Source organism: Herpailurus yagouaroundi, unplaced genomic scaffold, assembly GCF_014898765.1.
Source record: "Herpailurus yagouaroundi ecotype Mexico unplaced genomic scaffold, PumYag 197, whole genome shotgun sequence".
Classification (NCBI taxonomy): domain Eukaryota; kingdom Metazoa; phylum Chordata; class Mammalia; order Carnivora; family Felidae; genus Herpailurus; species Herpailurus yagouaroundi.
In genome coordinates, this window is record NW_024412428.1 from 26,086,510 (window position 1) to 26,104,266 (window position 17,757).

A 17,757-nucleotide genomic window follows, 5' to 3' on the forward strand; every position below is an offset into this window, starting at 1 on the left:
GGTCCCTCTGGGCCTGAGGATCCTAGTCACGTGCTCCACCCCACAGAACACTCTTGGCTCTCGTTCTGCCAGGCTACACTCCTCACCTTGACATTTAGGGCCTGCTGTTTCTTTTCCTCTTCTGCTCCAATAAATCAGGGTCAGTCAAGATTCACTATTCCTGGGCAGGGTTTGGAGAAACCACTGCTGGGAGAAAGGGGTTTTCTGTGTGTGTTGGGTGAAAGCAACCATTGCCTTTCTTTATTTAAAAAAAAATTTTAAGTTTATTTATTTATTTATTTATTTATTTTGAGAGAGACAGCGCAAGTAGGGGAGGGGCAGAGAGAGAGAGAGAGAATACCAAGCAGGTTCTGCACTGTCAGTGCATAGCCGGATGCGGGGCTGGAACTCATCAAATTGCAAGATCATGACCTGAGCAGAAACCAAGAGTCAGACACTTAACTGACTGAGCCACCCAGGCGCCGGGCAAGCACTGCCTTTCTGCTCCTGTTCCCTGGCTTTGCAACAATGTGAAGCCCTAAGGAGAAAGCCTAGGCTCCGTTTCCAGACCCTCGTCTGCACAGAGCTGAGTGTATCTTTGAAGTTCTTCAGCTTAAACCGGACAATGCCATACTATCCCTTTCCTGGGTCCTTCTTGGTTTATGGCCCAGGCTGAGCAGCTGGTGCAGCTCCTTCACCTCAGGGTGTCGGGCAGGGAATAGAGTCATCCTGAGGGACACAGAAGCTGGACCAGTTTTGTCTCTTCCCTCCCCTCATCTCACATTCTGCAGTTTCAGTGTAATCCAGTTTAGGAATGAAAGTAAATCAAGTGTCAGATGCTGAGCAAAACCTAAGGGCACCTATGAATGGGATAATAGTATCATCTGGAAGAGAGAAAGGGGAAGGGAAAGGAAAGACAGCAAATAGGAGAGGGAAAGAAGGGAAAGGGAGAAAAAGAGTGCAAAGTGATAGTAATGTGGCAAAGTGGCTGAGTGCCACCTGCAATGCTTTGAGTGGCACAAATGCCATCTGTTACCCACCCCTGTTTCAAAGTGGCATCCGGAGCTGGTGAGCACATATACTCGCTCCAGAGAGGACACATAGCTCAGATTTTAGAACCATGTTGCCTCCCAGTGTCACCGAGCTGGAATAAGCAAAACCCTCCTTACCTGACCATGCATGATCTTGATCAAAGGATTCTAAAATGCTTTGTAAAAAGCATAAATCACTTGTGTAAATATAAGCTGGTAATTTTTTTCTCCTACTCGCCCCAAAACCTGAACACACACTATTAGCACAACCCTTTAAGATGCTGGTGTAGGACAGTTTTAAGGGAAGAGACCATGAAAATTGGATTGAGCATATAGCCTGACACACAGTAGGTGTTCAATAAGCATCTGACATTGTATTAGTGAACAAATGAATAGGAGAGAAATATAATGAACAATAAAGATACTTGAATATTTAACATTACTTACGTTTCAAAATACTTCATGGCTTTTGTTCTGGGTCCCACAGATGCAAAGATAAGTGAGCTTTCCATGCACACAGTCAGTAGGTGACCTGTGATTACACACACACACTAGTGCAAGGAAGACAGGGACAAGGCACAGTGATGGAGGTGGTGGACCCTGTCCAGGAGCTGTGTTGGTCTCACCAGGCCCTGGAAGACAGAACAGAAGGACAACAAAGGTATGAAACAACTCATTGTGTCAGAGAGCTGCAATGCCTGGGTATGGCTGGTGCAAATGGAAAGGGTGTGTGTGTGTGTGTGTGTGTGTGTGTGTGTGTGTGTGTCTGGGTGTGTGTAGGAACGTGGGGATATAGGGAAAGTAGGGGCCTTGGTGTGAGAAAACGCAGACAAGATAGAGAGCTCTGGATGGTCACCACAGGGCTCAGAGTGTCCTTTATATGACCAAACACTGGCAACAGTAGGTTTCACCTATTTAAATCTTCCTGGGAAGCTGAAACTTTATGTATAAACTATTGCTTGGCCTTTGCGGAGTGTGTGGGTATCTCCGTGTCTCCTTAGAGCCTCCAAGCTGATGGGAGAGAATGATCTCTGATGCTTATGTCGTTTCTTGTCTGTGTTCCTCTCTGCTATGAGCAACCTCAGTGCAAAATCTCCCTGGTCTCTGAGCAGAATGAGCACAACAAAGCTTTACTGAACGAATGTATGTGTGTATAGATGCATATATGGATGTATAGATTTAGGTGAAGATGGATAGATGAACAGACAGATGGACAGGTAAATGTCTAGAGTCCTACAAAAGTCTTTACGCCCCACCACTCTCTCCTAAGGGGGCAAAACCCATCGTTACCCCTGTATTTGTTTATCATTAGCCTTACAGTCTCCCACAGGCACAGAGCCCAGAAGAAATCAATCTGGAATGAAAGGAGACAAGGCTGGAGCCTCAGAAGAACTTAGAAAGGAGCCTGGTCAGAGCTTATCCGAAGTGCAGCCAGCACAAACTCTGAGGCCCAGGAGGAGGAAGAGCTAGAAGCCTCTGCAGACCCTCGGGCTCTCGTGTGCTCTGCAGCTGGCAGAATGGGCCCAGTCCCAGGACATCATGAACATTGCTGCCGCAGAATGCCTTGGGAGCCAAAAGATTTGATAAAGCCCAAATCAGAGCAGATAAAAGGCAGTTATGTTCCCACACCCTGGGCTCCTGCCACCCTGCGGCTCCCCGGGGATGTACTTGTGGCATTTGGATGTTTCTCTCACAAAGGCCTGGAGAGAGAAAAACAGCCACTCAACAACTAATAAATTATCCACCATGTCACTGCTTCTGCTGGTCTCATTCTGACACTTCTGTCCTTCTGAATGTAGACAATAATTATCTTCTAATTGCTTAGATAATCTTGTTCATGGAGCTACAGCAATGACAAAAAGCTCTCGTTTGTTATTGCTCATTCTGGGTGTTGATTCAAGCTGAATTATGCCTTGGTTACAAACATGATTCTCCTCTGAAGAGCAGAGCACCCACACCCCACCCCTACTAAGCAAGGTCTTTGGAGGCCGGGAGGGGGGTGTCACAGCATATTTCTTGCCTCTGTCTTGGCCCAAGGGCTGCACCTGACTTCTGGGAGGTCACTAATCAGCCTTTCCCTGAACAAGGAATCAAAGAGGGGTCCGTGTGTATTTGAGGGCAACTCTCAAACACAGAATAAGTGCAGGAAGGCAGTGAGGGTATCCAAGTCCCCATCCCTCTAATAGTGGATATTCCTGGACCAGATTCTGGACAAGATTTTGATCCTGCCTGCCATTCTCTCTTTTTTTCAGAGCACAGAATTGAATGACAGAAAAATATCACAAATCATTGACTTAAGTAGTATTCACTGCTTAATGCTGGATGCAATATAGTCTTTGAGAAGACTGTATCATTTCCTGCAATATGAGTACAAATTACGCATTGAGGCACCATGAATATACAGAATATATGGAAATATGAGGGAGCGGTGCAAGTCAGACACAGCAATGAGCATGGATTTTCAGAGCAACAGTCAAATGGAAAATGCTTGAGAAAAATACCTGAGTGTGAGCTGAAGGTCAGAAGGTCGGGCTTGGAGATCTAAGCTGCTGGACTGATTATTTGGTTCATTTGTCCAACTCTATTTATTGAGGATCTATTAAGTGACAAGGACCAAATGAGGCAAAGAGTTTTCAAAAAGAATAAAACACTGCCCTTGGCTTTGAGAAGCTCACACGCTGGTGAGAATTGAAGTATGAATGTACTGTACAATTAGAGTACAATAGCACACAGAAAGGAGAAATATTAGGAAAGCACCGAGGAAAGACAGATGGACTCAGCCCAAGGAGGTGGAAACCCCATTTGAACTGGGCCTAGAAGGGTTGGTGAGCTTCTGATAACTTTGCTGAGGGCATTTCAGGCCTAGAAGCTGAAAGAATAAGGAGTCATTAAAAGAATGTGAAACCATTGTGACCAAAGAGAATGTGAAGGGAGGCACAGAGGGAATGTGGCTAGGAAGAGGTTGGGGCTAGTTCTGGAAGGTTCTGAGTATCCTGTGATGGATGTGGGCTTTTACTTCAAAGGCGCTAAGTGGGGAGAGGGCATTAAGAGATTCACTCTTGCCAGTGTGGAGGGGAATCCATTGAAAGGGGGAAGGCAGGAAGCAGAGACAAGTAGGAAAGTGACAGAATTTGTGCGGCAGAAGGAGCTTCCAGAGACCTATGAGGTGGAGGCTCTTCGACCTTCATGTTTCTTTCTTTGTCTTTTCACTGCTTTGGGGGCACTGTTACACAGAGATGTTTTCTTTCTTTTTTTTTTTTTAATTAAAAAAAATTTTTTTAACGTTTATTTCTGAGAGAGAGAGAGAGAGACAGAGACAGAGACAGAGACAGAGTGCAAGCAAGAGAGGGGCAGAGAGAGAGAGAGAGAGGGAGACACAGAATCCGAAGCAGGCTCCAGGCTCTGAGCTGTCAGCACGGAGCCCAACACAGGGCTCGAACTTGTGAACTGCGATATCATGACCTGAGCTAAAGTCGGACGCCCAGCAGATTGAGCCATCCAGGCGCCTCCACAGAGATATTTTCTTATTGATCCTCTGGAACTGCTTATTCTGGAAACCTGCCCCCACATTCTTCTTGGGCCTCGAGATCTAGCCTCTATTTTCACAATTTCAGGGTGCACACTATTTTTCGTCCTTGGCCAGGGATGGGAGACCCCAGGGTGCACACTCAGGTTAATGGAAGTTTCATATCATAGGTTAGACTCAACTTGAAGTCCCTCCCTTATGATCTCCATAAATATGCTTTGTCTTTTTGAGTTGACAACTTCTCACGTGAAGCTGAAGTTATGTGTATAAGGACATGGATCTCTCCTTAGTTTCTCTTTCAAGGGTGTTAATAATCCAGGGATCACGTCTCAGCTGGCCTATGAACACTGATTTATTGGACGTCTGCTGTTTACCCAATATTAAATATTGGGTCACATCAACATTACGTGTTGTGTTCAATAGCCAAAGGAAGGTTCAGACCATGAGGAAGGCTCAGGTCAGGTGTTCATAGCAATAGGCAGCCCCTACCTGGTGCTGACCTCATCCACCTTGAGCTGATGGTGAACATCTGTCCCTCTGCAAAGTCGTGCTCACTTGCTTGGAGGACCGCTGATCACTCAGTATCCTCAGATTCCATACACACAAACACCTGCCTGGGATAACTGTCATGTCGTTTCCAAACAACTTCTGTGAAAGGGGATAAATAGAAGTGCTCTCCAGGAGGCCTCGAAGAAAGCTCTGCTCTGGACTTTGACCTTTCCCTAATTTCTCCACCAAGGGTGTTAATAATCCAGGGGTTAATAATCAGTCCACCTATGATCACGGATTTATTGGACACCTGCTGTTTACGTATCACACTACTTTTCCAGGTTGTGTTCAAGAAAGAGCCTAGACTGTGTCTCAGCAAAAGCTCCTTGTAATTCCTCCCACTCCCAGCAATGCTTGTCCCTATGTTAGAACAGCCCATGTGCTGCTGTGAAAAATAATCTTTCTTTAAATGCTTGCAAAGCCTGATGCATATCAGTAACCTGCTCCCTGTCAATGGCCAGAGAAACAAGAGAAGGGCTAGTCTCTCAAATGCTTTTCAGATATAAATCTCCAACTGAGGAGAACTTCTCCCTGGAGATGGTACACTGATTTGCCTAAAAACAAGCAAACCTACATTTACCTGAGCCAGTTTTCTGTTTCCCAAAGGTAACATACTCTGGAGAATAAAATAAAATGAAACTACATTGATGCAGCATGTCCTGTGTATGTGTCTATTAAGCACCGTATAGATACTGTAGGGTCACACACACACAAAAACAAGACTTGGCCTCTGACCTCATAGGGCTTACATTTTACTTGAGGACACACAGAGCTGGATGAAACCTTTATAGGTCCTAACATGAAAAGATACAGTCCCTCCCACCCGTATACAGATCAAAAATCTAAAGATCCCAGCAAAGTGTAAAACACAGAACTGCATGCATGATTTTCTGATTGCAAAATTCTGGACAAGTTAGTTGAATAGAAGCTGAACTTTTCTCATGTTTTTGCGCCCCTGTGTTATTGATTAAAGCACGTGCTTTGTCTGCCTCCTAGTAACCCAGATGGGGGCCTTAAATATCCATACCACAAGATACGAGACTGATCCATATCAGACAATATTATAAGACAAAAAGGACACGGTGGATCCCTGTGTCACTCAGAGTTCTCAAGAGAAACAGAACTAGTAGATTATATATATATATATATATATATATATATGGTATATACAGTATATTTATAGTACACATATATGTATATTATATATATATACACACACACATGCATATGTACAGAAAGACAAAGAGATTTTGTATATATATATGTATATATACACATACATTTACATATATGTATGTATATGTATACATACATATGTATATATGGAGAGAGACAGAGACAAAGAGAAAAATGATTTATTTCAAGGAATTGGCTTAAGGGATTCTAAGGCTAACTGGCAAGTCTGAAATCCGTAAGGCAGGTCAGCAGCAAACTGGAAACTCTCAGGTAGGGGCTGATGCTGCAGTCCACAGATGGAATTTTTTTTTTTTTCCCCCTCAGGGAAACCTTAGTTTTGCTCTAAAGGCCTTTCAACGGATTACATAAAGCCCAGATTATCAAAGATAATCATTACTTAAAATCAATTTAGGTAGATGTTAATCACATCTACAAAATACTTCCACAGCAACCCCTAGATTAGTGTTCAGTACCTGACTACAGCCTGGCCAAGTAGACACATGACTCTGACCACAACAGTCCCCCCCACAAAGGATTTGGACATGAGCAGAGTGGATGATCAGAAGGTATCCTAGGCTGTGAGAGCTGGAAGGGGATTTGGAGACCACCAAGTTCAATCCTTCCACACACAGGGAAAGGGCCTGTGTTGCTCGGTTTGTACAAAATCTTGAAAACTGATTTTCCCAACCCAGAAGTATGTTTTATGTGAGGAATTCAAAGGGATTGCTACAGAGGCCTGGGGTCTAGATTCTTTGTTGATCAAGGCCTAATGGAGCATAAGGTACACAACAGGTGTCCAAACAATATTTTTAAATGGGTCACAATGGGTATTAGAACTGAGCCTGAGGCTTAGTTCCGCCCTTTGAGGATAGGATCCAAGACTATCAGTTCACTGATAACTCTTTAGGGCCTAGCCCGGTTGTGGTATGTAATAGGTGCTCGAAAGCACTGGTGGAATTCATGAATTGAATGAATGCATGGAATTTAGGCTAGGTGGATATGCAATATCCTGATTCTATCCATAGGAATGTAGATGCAAAAAGGAAATCTTTTAAGCATGAAATATGGTATTTTCTGGGTTTCCTCATCCGTCCAATGGAAATGGTAGTATATCACCTATTTAATAGCTGTATTCTAAGGACTATACGGGTAGATAGATAGACCGATATAGATGTAGCATTTAGCACAACACTTGACACATAATAGGTGCTCAATAAATGGTAGTGGTTATTATAATCCACATCATTTCACACTACCCAATTCTAGTAGCTACTGTTGGTGCCATACCTAGATTACTTTTACTAGCCACTGTACCCATCCCCCAGCTCTGGGAATTGAGTACTAACAGCTCACAGCTGCCCCCTTCCCCAGAGAATTGCTCTCCATTAAAACAAAAGTTGTATTCACCAGGCAGTTATGGTTCCCTCCTCCCAACAACAATTCACAGCCAGAGACTGGCGTATAGGAGAAACAAAGAGTTATCTTCCTTGTCTTAAGATGGTACCAATCCTAAAGCTCACGGTAATCAAATTGCAGCTGGGGTCACATCCTGGCATTTCCTCTGCCCTTTTCTACTCACTCCCTTTCTTCTGAGAGCATGTTCTCAATAAATCACTTAGACAAGACTCCTTGTCTCAAGCTCTGCTTCTAGGGTATCCAACTTAAGACACAAATAGTTACTTGGAGAGAGCTCTTCTTCCTGGCCTAAGCAATAATGAGCCATTTTGCTCACTGTGATTCTGCTATTCAGATCCTTGGGTAAGTCACTTGATATTCCTAGCCAGAAGAGTAAAATGGCTTTGCCTCTGCAGCTGGTACCTGGCTCATCCACGTCAGACCTCCCCAACCAGAGAGGCCAAGATCTCTTCATCTTACATTTTGCCTAATTCTTTCTGGCCAAGTCTATCCAATTAGCCTGGCTTGCTCTTTAAACCAAATAATGATACTTTTGACCACCAAACTTGAATTTCAGGGAAAACATTCATTCATTTCCAGTCAGCCAGCCAGCCAGCCAGCCAGCAGTTATGGAGGATTGTTCAAGTGGCCAGGTACTGTGCTAGATGCTGGATGTGGCTACAAGCATAGACAGGATATAGTACTTGCCCTCCAGGAACTCATTCTGGAGGGAGAAATGGACAAACAAATATGCGACTGTAAATGAAGTTTATGATCCATGCTCTAATATGATGCTAGGAGAACACAGAAAAGCTACTAAATCAGGCTGGAGGTTCAAAACAGCTTGGTTTTTTTTATTGTGTTAACCTAACAAATACATAGAATAGATATCCCCTAAGAACACTGCACACCAGAATGGTCACTTCAAAGAATAAGGTGTTACAATGTAGAAAGATGTGTAGTTTTAAGCACAAAGAATGGTTGCCTAGTGATGGGAAGAATAACAAGATATAAATGCAAAGGACGCTGCCTGCTGTGTTATTACTGCTGTAGCTTTGCTCCCACTCAAATGCTCACTTCCTGGAGGCCCAAAGAAAGGGAAGCTGAATTATGGTTTCTGCCTGGGGACTGGCTAGATCAGTGGTAATCAAAGCCAACTTCTCCCACTGGCTTTCCACCAACTGTGGGCTGATGGCCCACAGACATAGGATGCAGGGGTCTCGCTGCACGACTGCCCCATTGTTGCGTATTCCTCCCATGCCATTCATCAATCTACTCCTGCAAGACATGTGGAGGTTATAGCATAACTATGAGGTTAGGGATGGTAATTGTTCTATGTTGATATTAGTGTGGCTGGTGCTAATGCAAAAATAATTACTACTCTGTGTCTTTATGGCCATTTTCATTTGCCCTCTGGTGGTTATGTAGTTATTTGGCTATCGATGGTAATGACATAATGCATGGCAACTAATATTGCCTCAGCTATACAACTGGGGGGAGTCAAAAAGGAGGAGGTGTTTGGGAGAGGCTGGGACTTGATACATAATTTATTTTTCTTGAGACTTTTTTTTTTTTTTTTTGTCTTTGCAAAGACTTTTCTTTGGCTGTAAGAATATGAAGTCCTAAGAATACCACTGATCTGGTGATCAAAAACCTCAAGGTCTTAATGCACATGTCAGCTCTTTTGGTGATCATGTGCTAAAGTCTGAAAAATAAGTAAGGAGCGGTCATGGTCTCTCTGAATGCCTCTTATCACTCAGTTTCCTGAGTTGTAAGCCTTGCAGTTTGTCTAGATTCTTCTCTCTTTCATATTCTCCTGTATAGTCTCCTCATTGGCAACAGAATAAAAGAAAAACTTCTTTCTGAGATGCTTCAAGATCTAATTTCTGCCCAGTCTTCTAACTTCACCTCCTTTCCCATTCCCTTGTCATTCCCAATGACTCACTGTTCTTCCCCAGCTACATCATGCCCTTTCCTCATATGCTGCTTTTACTCTCTGGAATGGCCTCATCCTTCAGATCTCAGATACTTCATCTGAGAGCCATCCCTGACCCTCTCAGGCAAACAAGATCGTATCACTCCTGCGCACTGGGTATTTTACCTAAAGCACAGAAATAACCACACTGTATTCTAATGGTGTGTTGGTTCACCTGTTTCCCCATAAGGCCACAAACTTCTAGAGGTTCATGAGGTTCTTCTCTCCTTAATTTCCAGCGCCCAGCAAAGTGTCAGGCACATAGCAATTATTTAATATGTGCTGGAATAAGTGAACAAAATGGGTTTCCTTCTCATGTGCTAGGTTCTTCTGGATTAAAATGACAGATAAATCAATTTTACTTTACAAGGATCATACGAGATGTTTTCATCAGCATACAGTTGCAGTCACATAATCACTTCTTTTAGAAGGCCAGTTTCCCTTTCTTCATGGTCCTCACATATGCTGTTCCCTCTGCTTAGAACACTCTTACTTCCTCTCCATTTAATTCCAGTTTAAATGTATTCCTTAAAGAACCTCTGATTGAGCACCTTTCTAATTGCTATCAGACTAGGCTATGCCCTCTGTTATAAATTCCCATGGCATCTGTGTGTTGTTTTCCATTTTATTAACACAAATTATAATTAGAAAATGTTTGTTTAATTATTTAATAACTGTCTTATCTACAAAATATTAAACTCCTTGAATGCAGGGGCTATATTTGTCCTATTCACCACTATGTTCCCGGGCCTGGCATATTGCCTTGCCTATAGAGAGTATACAATAAATATTCCAAATAAGGAACTGAAAAAGCCCCTAAGGCAAGACATACTTCTGATATCTACTTAGATGCACACATTAAAAGGTTACATAACTACATCTGTTTTCAGAGATAAGCTGAAGTGCATGTTTTCTTACAGAAGATTTCAAGGAACACATGGAAACTTCATCAATATGGACTAAAGGGAATAGGGGAGAAGAAAATTTCCTTTAAATATGTAGTAAATTTCAACTTCAGGCTTATTCTTCCATATCAGTTTAATTCAGCATCTACTGAGCACCTACTATGTGCTAGGCACTGTCCTAGCCTCAACACAGGGTCTACGAACATGAACACAACAAGGCACCTGACTTAAAGCCCTTTAAGAAATGTCTTTCTGTAGATTTAATAAATTCATGCTCACTCTAAGCACAAACTGTTTCTTTAAATCATGTGGTCGTCTCTGCCCTTTTCTGTGTAGAATGCTCTTCCCTGCCTGGACCATTTAGTTAATTATAATTCTTCTCTCCTACATCAAAACCTTTTAATAAGAGCACACCCTCGTTCCCTCCTTCATCCCCTCCTCTCTTTCCCCAGAAGCCTACCCTCATGGCTCCTTCTCTGTGCTGTTCTCCTGTTCTCCCAGGCCTCCTTCCCATAACACTGTCCACAGTGTCATACTTACTCCTTTACTCCTATTCGGTGTGGTCTTCAGGACAGGGACCATCATTTTATTCTATCTCAGCACAGTGACTGAGACACAGGAGATGCTCAATGATTTTTGTTACTGTTACAGTGAATGAGTAAATGAATAAAACTAGTGTTTTTGGGGCGCCTGGGTGGCGCAGTCGGTTAAGCGTCCGACTTCGGCCAGGTCACGATCTCGTGGTCCGTGAGTTCGAGCCCCGCGTCGGGCTCTGGGCTGATGGCTCGGAGCCTGGAGCCTGTTTCCGATTCTGTGTCTCCCTCTCTCTCTGCCCCTCCCCCGTTCATGCTCTGTCTCTCTCTGTCCCAAAAATAAATAAACGTTGAAAAAAAAAATTTTAGAAAAAAAAAACTAGTGTTTTTAATTAGATATCCTGCAAGACTATTTTTAGTGGATTGTTTACAATTAGGAATACTCACTCTACAGAGATCTAGATCTCCGAAGTTCCTCAGTCTTTTTCCTTCAGTCAGGTAAGCTAAGCATCCCCTAATATATTTGAGATTCTAGAAGATTTAGCCACATGAAGTTACCATTGTTGTGCATCAAAAATGATTGAGGAAGTGCCTAGGTGGCTCAGTCGATTAAGAATCAGACTTCAGCTCAGGTCACGATCTCGTGGTTCGTGAATTCGAGCCCTGCGTTGGGCTCTGTGCTGATAGCTGCTTCGGATTCTGTCTCCCTCTTTCTCTGCCCCTCCCCTGCTCATCCTCTCTCTCTCTGTCTCTGTCTCTGTCTCAAAAATAAACATTAAAAAAAAAAAAAACAAACAACTGAGTATCAGCACTTCACATGTGTCAACTTAATACTTAGAAAATCCACTTGCTAATGATGGTGTCAAGGTGAACATCAAAGTGTCTATATTTAAATGTTCCGGATTCCAAATGAAAGAACTGTTTTCCTTATCTCGGCCTAGGTCTCCCTGGCTTATGCCTTCCAAGCTATTCAGAAGGGTCTGCTAAGCCCACTGCTTCTTGTAAGAAGAAGACTGTAGTCTCCCTTTCTAAGATCGTAAATACTCAGAATACTGTGTAGAAATCATGTTTTTAGGATCACTTATGAAAGGTTAGCATTTTATAGCCAATTACTAAAAGCCCAGCACAAAGTAAATGTACCCCAAATCAAGCAGATGTACAACAAAAGCCCAAGAAAAAGTACATGGACATTCTTGGAATGAATACTAAGCAACACAGTAGACACGACTTATATCACGAAGAAAATCACCAGTTGGTGGGGATGGAGGAGCTTGGGGGATGGTGGTTTGGTGAAGCCCCTTCATTTCTGGAATAGAAGCCACACTGCTTGGCTATCTGTCCCTGGGCCTTTAGCTCCACTGTCTTGCTCCTGTCTCATGTGTCCAGCAGCCACAGGCCAGAGCTGTCCTCTGACCTGTCTAATCCACAGTCTCGTAAGACTTTATTGCTCATGCCACCCTTTACTCCACTTTCCAAGCAGATGGTGTCATTAGCTCACAGCCTCTTGCCTCATCGGTCTCTGCTGTAATTACACTGCTAAAATCTCATAACCAGTATTTCTCTACCAGGATTGCCCTAGATTTCCCTTTTTAATAGCGACTGAATTTTCTCTGGTCACTTAGAATATCATCTCAGGATGTTGACAGAGCGCTTGAGACCCAACCCCCAGCACCACCCCAACCCGTCTGATGTGGTCTATGTACCTCTCTGCTCTTTCCCAGCCCCAGATACGGGTGATTTTTGCCCCTAACAAAGATATGGACGGAGAAGGGGAAGGGAACACAGGGCCCTCTAAGTATCTTCCTTTTGCTACCAGTCAGGTTCAAACGTCATCTAACATCTACTATTGGCCAAAACGTAGCCTCCACTCGGCTCCCTCTTCACGCTCCAAATTTCCCAGGTTTACCAGGAAAGGTGGAGGAAGAGAAGACAGAAGAGCAGGGTGAAGCCCAAGACCTTGGGGATTCTTATTGGGCAAGAGTCAAAGGAGTGTTCTGGACAAACAGAAGCTGTGTATGGAAGCGTATGGTGTAGTTCAAGGCCACCACAGCTATCGAGGCCAATGTCACTTTAGCAGGAACTCTGACCTGGCTCCCAGAGAGAACTGTTCATAGTTTTCCCCTGTAGGTATTATTCCCTTCTGGACTTCCTGATCCAAGATTTGTCCTCTAGACAAATCCCTGCTCCTATCTCACAGGATTTAACCTTCAGTTTGAGTCTTTGGTCTCCTTCTAGCTACCAGGTCCCACCTCCCTCTCAATCTTCCTTTTTCCTTGTTCTGTGATACCTGCTGAATGAGGCCCACAGGGTTTGCAGTCAACACAGTACACCTTATGATCGTGAGGTAATTGGATAATATTATCACCTTCTCAGAAAGTCTTCAAAATTATCATGAGGATGTGAGGCATTCCTCCCCTGGCAGGTATCTGTGTGGTCAGATAAGATGACTGTTGCATTCCATTCCAATCATGTCATTCGGCCATTCTCCCATAGTGGGCACTTCCATGGAGACACTGAGGGATGTGACAGTCTGGAACATTCAGCTAAAATGGAATTCCAAACATAGCGCCTGCATGTGAGTTTCTCATAATCAGCCCATATATAGTCCGTCCACAGTCAAGGACTTAGTTAGGTGCCTCTCTGTTTCGTTTTTTCTTCCTCCTGCCCTTTAGGAGTTTTAAAAAAGTCAGCGGCATCTTGTAGATGGTGACAAAAGTATGTATTATCAAAGACAGATCTTATCACAACCCCATTTTGTCACAGCGTGAAACACAATCAGTATGCGTGGCTTTATGAGCTAGATTGGTTGGGTATAAATCTCAGCTCTGGCGACTTTCAGCTTTTTAAGCATGAATGTGTTATTTAACCTCTCTCTGCGCCTCAGTGTCCCCTCTCTAAAGTGAGCGTTTTAATAGGAGGCAACTCACAGGGCATTGTGAAGAGTCAACAAACAAGGTTGAGAACGGTGCCTGACAAAAGTTGACAAAAAATAAAGTATAATCTAATTAATAGTAGTAGTAAAAACAATGTTTAGTATTTTGCCTCAGAGTAGTGTGTTTTGCTGCGGGGTCTCTCCTATGTGACAACTCACCGAATCCCTTGACTATATCCCTGAACCCTCCGAGTTCTCTGGACCTCTGAAACTGGTTTAGCACAAAAAGTCCCAGACTGGAAGTCAGAAGATCTGGGAATGTTTGAGGCTTACACACATACTATTCATGAACAACCTACCACAGGCCAGTCCTCGCACTAGATTCTTCTCCTGTTCTTTTCTGTGTTCTTCACACCAGTTTCACAAGGTGGCTATCGTTGTCCCCATTTCGCAGATGACGAAATAAGTTTTGAACGGTTAACGACTGGGCCAACGTCAGGAAGGAGAAAACACGGGGGTCTGTCTGGAACCATTGCTAAAATCCCAGCACGTGCTTCTATGGAGAGTCACTCAACCTCTGTGACCTTTACTTCTCCCACCTGTAAAGCTGAATTCTCCCTGCCGTGTCCATCTCACAGGGTGAGAATCCAAAGAGAAAGCGTCTACGCCAGTCGGCTGCAGGCCTTTGAAACGTTTCCGGGGCTCGGAACCACTACCGCCAGGGAAGCGCCTGGAAAGGCGAGCTGGAAGGCGCCAACGTGGGGAGGAGACTCGGGATCCCGCCTCCCCGCGACCCCAGGGGCGGGCGCTCTGCTGAGTGGCAGGAGAGTAAGCCAATAGGGCTGCGGAGGCGGCCGGGGGCGGGGCTTCCCCAGGGCGCGCTCGGACTCGCAAGAGGGCTAGCGGGCCAGAAGCTGGAGGCAAGTTTCAGCCCAGCCCGCGGTTTGCTGAGCGCGCATCTGTGGGGCCTTATCACCTTCCTCACCGCCTGCGCTGAGAGGCCTGGCCTCGTGTGAGGAGACTAGCAGAATCTCGTTAGTGAGGACAGCAGGCAAAGTCACGAAGTGGTGCAAATGGCCTCGGCTGGCTCAAAGGCTGTGGAATCCGGGTGTCTGGGCAATCGGTGGTTGTGATAGAGAGCCAGGGATCCCCGGGCCTTCTGAATCCACTGTCATTCCTGAATGTTTCAGGGGCTGGGCCCCACGGGGAGCTACAGAAGGCAGGAGAAAGAGCAGGGACGATTTTCCTACCAGAAATACATGTGCAGTTATTCCAGAAGGAGAAATCCGAGAACAGTGGGATTTGGGGAAAGGACATCTTGGTTCTCACATTTTGATATGATCTATTCACTTTGCTTCTTCCAGCTGCCACCACCATTCTCTCACATGCTTTTTATCGCTATAATGCCGACTGGACTTCCTGATCCAAGATGTGCATCTTCCAGCAGGCCCACTGAGGTCCACAGTGACTGGTGCTAAATGGTCAGGACATTCCCCCTGCGTAAAACCTTTCTGTGATATCCCATCACCCTTCTGTGATTTCCCATTGCCCTCAGGATAAAGGCCTAACTAACGTTGGACATGGCTTTCAGGGCAGCAGAGGTTCTGGCCTCCTGCCCCAGCCCTGTCTCCAGACACTTTCCACTCCTTTCCTAGGTTAAGGGCTTGTGAAGTTAGTAAAAGAATGGGTTATTTCTAGAATTATTCAGCAGTATTGTCAGAAGAGAAGTCCTCCATAATCTGAACACTGATTGTGTTCAGTAACCACCTGAAATGGAGATATCAGCTCTGTCTGGAATCTAAGAAACCTCAAATCTAGTTCTTGCTCATTTTCTGATTTTACTGTGTAATCTGCCACATGTTTCTTTCACTCTGTGTTACTTTGCTTATAAAATAGGGAGAGTGAAATAATGTTTCCTATTCTTTTTTTTAGATTTTATTTATTTATTTATTTATTTATTTATTGAGAGCGCACATGCGTGCAAAAGAGCAGGTGAAGGGCAGTGGGAGAGAATCTTAAGCAGTCTCTGTGCTCAGTGCGGAGCCCAATGCAGAGCTCGATCCCATGACCTTGGGATCATGACCTAAGCTGAAATCAAGAGTCCGCGGCTCAATTGACTGAGGCACTCAGGCACCTCGTGTTTCTTACTCTCTTATTTTTACTTTCTCAAGGTACTTCAAAGAGAAATCTAACAATACATGGAAAAGGGCTTTATAAATTCAAATTATTAATATATGTCCTTCATAGCGAGATATACAACATTAATTACCTTGAAGATATTTTTCTGGGTCACATAGAATCTGTATTTTATATACATTGTGTATGTAACCCTAAGGTTTATCTTTATATCAGGCATGGATTAAAGCACCCCACAGATACCATTTTCTATGGCTGGATCAGAGGAGCAGGCCTGACTTACAAGCCTTGTCCACTTATGCTCACTTGTTACTGTACTTAACAGAGGGACCTAGAGAAAAGGTAAGATAGAAGATGTCAGCTAAAGAGTCCTGCCCGCATAAAATAAAGATGGCTCTGTCTTAAGAAAACTTTGAAAATTAATTCTTTTTGTACAAGATGTAATGATTGCTTTCAGAGGAATTGGAATAGCATGTAAAATATTAGAATATGGGATTATGGACTGTTGTAGGTCCTTGCTCACTCTATGTTCTTAATCACCTCATTGTCTCTGCCTTTAGTGCTCTTTCCAAATCTGGGATTCATCTCTCCTTTTCTTCCCCTAGCCTCCTAACATATACTTTTCACTTAGCTAACTATCAGAAGGTATAATAGATCATGAATGAAGAAATGAAAGGGTGATGGATGGATGGAGGGAGGGATGGATGCCTGGATGGACACCAACGGACATGAAGCCGGTTGATCTGGGTTCTTATATGGATCAATGCAATAGCCTTTTGAAGTAGACCAGCAATTATTGGTCCTATTTTACAAACGAAGAAACTGAGGCTCAGAAAGTTAAGTGGCTTGGTGTGGAATACACACTGTTAAAAAGTGACAGAACTGACTTTAATTTTTACGACATCTTTCTTCTCACAACATAGTCATTCTTGAAGGTAAGAAAGACTTAATTTCCACATTTTAGGCTGAGAACAGGCCTTCAAAAGAACACTTACATGCCTGTCTCCTTCACCACCTCCTCCTGTCCTAAGCAAGTGATTTCAGAAGCAAGCCAGTACTCACAGGCTAATTTTAAAGACAGGTCCAGAAAGTGACACCTGTTAGGAACATGGTAAGGAAGAACTAGACATAATGAGATTTCAGCCCATTTTGGCACTGACTTCTAATGGAAGATTCAGTACAGTTCTCTGCTTATGAAAGGAACCTGTTTCCATGGCAGAGGAGGAACTGAGGGAGGAAAGAGAGAAAAACAAATGGTAAAAATGTATTTTCTCAAAATCATTTCTCCAGATACACTGAATAATTCAAAGGGCAAGGGCAGTTCAGTGACAAGGAGTGTGGCAGTAGGTGAGCTCTGAGAAATAGAATAACTCTCAAGATTTCATCCAACGGACAAGATAAATGAGGAATTTGGACTTGGAAAGGTTTTATTGAGCTCATGAGCCTTCCCTATTTCACTTAGTGTGGCTCACATCTCTTCATTTAAACTCGGAAGCTAGACATCCTGGGTTTTAAACCCTGGCTCTACTACTAAACTAGCTGTGTAATCATGGGCATGATTCTTTAACCTTTCTGCCTATTTGCATCTGTAAAATGGGGATAATAATAATTAACACCTCCCCTCTGGCATATTGTAAATGCTATTGTTACTAACGTCACCACAGCTGCCTCTTGATCATT

At 43.7% G+C, this 17,757-nt stretch overlaps 1 long non-coding RNA gene across 1 annotated transcript; it reads right to left on the reverse strand.

Moving 5' to 3' along the window:
- Nucleotides 1-362: 362 nt before the first annotated feature.
- On the reverse strand, nt 363-14,664 carry LOC121012997 (uncharacterized). The gene is made up of 4 exons (XR_005782449.1): nt 14,301-14,664; nt 13,435-13,612; nt 1,458-1,642; nt 363-411 (listed from the first exon to the last, which is right to left on the reverse strand). It is a non-coding gene; the product is annotated as an uncharacterized LOC121012997 (long non-coding RNA).
- Between the last annotated feature and the right edge of the window lie 3,093 nt (nt 14,665-17,757).